The following is a 4,188-nucleotide window of genomic DNA, read 5'->3' as shown; positions in this document are numbered from 1 at the left end:
CCAATGGGATAGCAAAAGTACGACTGCATTGGAACGCTGTTTGGCAATTTCTCATTAAGTTAAATATGCACTTAACCTTTGACCCAGCAGTACCCCACCTTCAATGAAGACATCAGTCCACAAGAAGCCATGTACAAGAATGTTCATTGTAACTTTATTCATTATAGCAAAAAATTGGAATTGACTCAAATATCTATTAACAGAAGCATAGATAAATTGTGGTATAGTAACACAATGAAAAACTACTCAGTAATAGAAAGGAACAAACTACAAATGCATGCAATCACATAGATGAATCTAAACCATATTATAGGGCCGGCCGAGTGGCTCAGTTGGTTAAGAACGCGAGCTCTGAACAACAGGGTCCACGGTTTGATTCCCACATGGTCAAGTGAGCTGTGCCTGAGCTAAGCTGCCGCTGAGCTGCCAGCAGGTGGCAGGATGACTCAGTTGGTGAGAGCATGTACACCTAAAAACAAGGTTGCTGGTTTGACTCCCACATGGGATGGTGGGTCACAACTAAGATTGAACACGGCACCTTGAGCTGAGCCGCCGCGAGCTGCCATCAGGCGGCTGGATGACGATTGGACTTGGAGCTGAGCTAGCTGCGCCCTCCACAACTAAGATTGAAAGACAACAACTTGGCTGTTCCCCTTCCCCAATTCCCCAGTAAAATCTTAAAAATAAATAAATAAATAAACAATATTATGTTGAGCAATACACAAAGCTCAGAATAGACAAAACCAGTCTATGGGGATAAAATCAGAATAATAGTTGTTCCCCTCAGAAGAGAGATTGACTGGGAAAAGACATAAGGAAGCTTTCTAAGGCAATGTTTTATATCTCACTTGTGATATTAATAGCATGAGCATATGCATTTGTCAAGCTTCATTCGTCTGTACACTCAAGATCTATACTTTTCACTGTATGTAATTATACCTTGATAAAATAAAAGGAAGAAAAGTCCCCAAACTCAAAAACCTGTATGATTCCTGTCACAATATAGGCACGTATAATATGACAATCTATAGCTATATCTGTGTGCACACGTATATAGTAACCAGTTCATTTGATCATATGGCAATCTACTCTTCTGAACTGGATTTGAATTGATTTCTCAATGCCTTATAAATAATACTATTTAGATAGGACAGAGATTAAATGCCTTATTGGCCAATGGCCTCAACATATAGTTATTAATAGATTCATGAGCCCAAATATAGAAATGCCTGTGGGAGGTCCAGGTCCTTGAAAAGTGAGATAAGTGCTCTCCTATACCTAAGAACCTGGGGGCTCTAGGTGGATGGAAGGCAAGCAGTGGAGGAAGTAGTTCTTCATATTGACCTAAAACAAAAATCTGAGTCATAGCCCATGACATTTTAGAGCTGCACGAGATCTCAGAGGTCATCTAGGTCAGCACTCTGATTTTACAGGTGGAGAACTTGACACCCAGACAAGTTGCCCAAGATCACACAGCTAGTTAGTGGTAATCAAAATGTCCATATTCCCAGCACCATGTGAAGTCATTATACCTGATGCCTGTCACACCTATAATTATTTTCAAAGTAAAAGTGAGTGGAGCATCAGGGCATACACACTCTTCAGTCTAAATGCTGCCTTTTGAGTCTCCCTCAATCCTTTTAGGGCTTCCTTTGATATGCATTTGAACCAGATTTAGACCAGAAAAGAAAGAGCAAGCAACGAACTGTGTTTGCCTGAACCCATAAACCTCTAAGGGTGGCGGCTCATGACTGAGAAAGAGTTTCACTGCAAGGTTTAGTTGCCTTTAGTCACTCAAAGTTTCATTGCGTTTCAGTTCCTTACAGCAACGTCTCCGTAGAGGTTTTAAGATCAGAGAGGGGAAGGAAATGCATCATTGAATTGAACTCGCTTTTGTTACATAAGATGAACACAACCATTAACTTGCACTTAGTTTAAACATAGTCATTTTATGGGGCTTTTTTTTTTTTAATTTAAGGATCATTTGTATTTTTAAGATGTAAGCAAAATTTTACTCTCTGAAATGTAACATTGTTTTTACTCCTGTGTAATTTTAGAAAACCTAAAGACCTTGCTTGTATCCCAGATTTCCTTTGGAGACTGAGTTTGCAGTCTAATGCTCTGTTTACATTTTCACGCAAACTGATTATCCTCATAGTAGTGAAGGCTTTGGTGGGGTTGTGTGTGTGGNCGCGAAGAGCGCAATGATGGTGCCAATTGGGCCAGTGAAGCAACGTCCTCCACAACTAGATTGAAGAACAAAACAACAGCAACTTGTCTGTTCCCCTTCCTCCAATTTCCCAGCGCTGTTCCCATCCCCCAATTCCCCAATAAACATCTTTAAAAAAAAAAAAAGAGAGAGATAGAAAAGCATCCCAAGCTGAGACAATGACACCTAGGAACATATTTAGATAATATATGACAAAAGGAAGCTTACCATGGAAGGAAAAAGAAAAAAAGCAACAAAAAAATCATAGCCAACTGAACTGTATCAATCAATATATTAAATGTAAATGAGTTTAAATCTCTAATTAAAAAAAGAGATTATCAAAATGGATAATAATACAGGGTCCAAATATATTCTGCCAATATGAAACACACTTTAAATACAGAGTCACAAATAGTTTAAAAGTAAAAAGATAGAAAAAATATAAAAATACAAATCATAAGAAAGTTAATGTGACTGTATTTACATCAAACTAGGCTTCAAACAAGAAGTATTATCCATACTTTATAGTGATAAATGATTGAATTTATTTTTAAAATTACGTTTAGTGTAATACACCTAATAACACAACTTCAAAGTACATGAAACAAAAATTGACAGAATTAATGATGAAATAGATAAATTCACAATATCATTGGAGACTTTAACAGGCGACTCTCAATAATTTAAGAGAGTTTATTTTTAAAAATTAATAGCAATATATAAGGTCTGAACAGCACTATCAACAAGTGACCTAGTAGCCTTTTATAGACTACTACATCTAACAGATGCAGAATACACATTCTCTTCAAGAACACATGAAATATTAAACAAAAAAGTCAATATGTTAGTCTATTAAAAAGTTTCAATAAATTTTAAAAACTTGAAATCATAATTTGTCTGTCCCCAACAGAATTATATTAGAAAGCATAAACACATTAATAAATTCCTACAAATATTTGGATATTAAGCAAGATACATTCAAATGACCCATTGATCAAAGAAGAAATCATAAGAAAAGTTAGAAAATATTTTGAATGGAACAATAAAATAATACAAATTTGTAATATGCAGCTAAAAGAGTGTTTAAAAGGAATTTGTGATTAAAAATATTTCCACAAATTTTTTTCTGGCTCAGACACCTTTGAGGGTGAACGCTATCAAACATGAAAAAGAAAAATTATCTCATATGCAGTTTTTTGGAAATTAAGGGAGTGGGGATTCTACATCACAATTTGTTTTATGAGGCAGAATAACCTTGAAAACAAAATTTGAAAAGGACACTACAAGAAAATATCCTTCATGAACACACACACCCACACAAACCCTTAACAAATTCAACAATGTATAAAAAGTAGAATACATCATGAACAAATAAGGCTTATCCTAAGAATGCAATATTAATTTAATATTCAAATATTTATCAATTTAAATAATTGTATTAACAGAATAAATGAGAAAAATCACATAATAATTTCAGTAAGTGTAGAAAAAGTATTTGACAAAATCCAACAAACTCACAGCAAACTAGATATAGAAGAAAACTTCCTCAATATGATAAAGGTCATTTATGTAAAACCCGTGCTGAACATCATACTTAATGGGAAAATATTGAACACTTTCCAGAGGGAAGCATCTAGTAAAGATGTTCACTTTCATCTATCCTAGTCAACATTGTATTGTTTATAACCAATGCAATGAAGCATTGCATTGAATGCTTAGAAATTGGGAAAGAAGAATTAAAACTGTCTTTATTTCAGATAACATAATTATGTATGAAAAAAATCTAAAGGAATTTAGCAAAAAAACAAAAACAACAAAAAAACTACCTAATGTAATAAATGATTATGTGGTTTTTATCAAGGTCTCAAATGTTAAGATCAATGTACAAAAATCAATTCTATTTCTATATACTAGCAATAATTGGAAATGAACATTTCAAAAATAGCACAAAAGCATGACAAACTTAGGAATACATTTAA

The sequence above is a fragment of the Hipposideros armiger genome, unplaced genomic scaffold (assembly GCF_001890085.2).
Source record: "Hipposideros armiger isolate ML-2016 unplaced genomic scaffold, ASM189008v1 scaffold_104, whole genome shotgun sequence".
NCBI lineage: Eukaryota > Metazoa > Chordata > Mammalia > Chiroptera > Hipposideridae > Hipposideros > Hipposideros armiger.
This window is presented reverse-complemented; position numbering follows the sequence as displayed.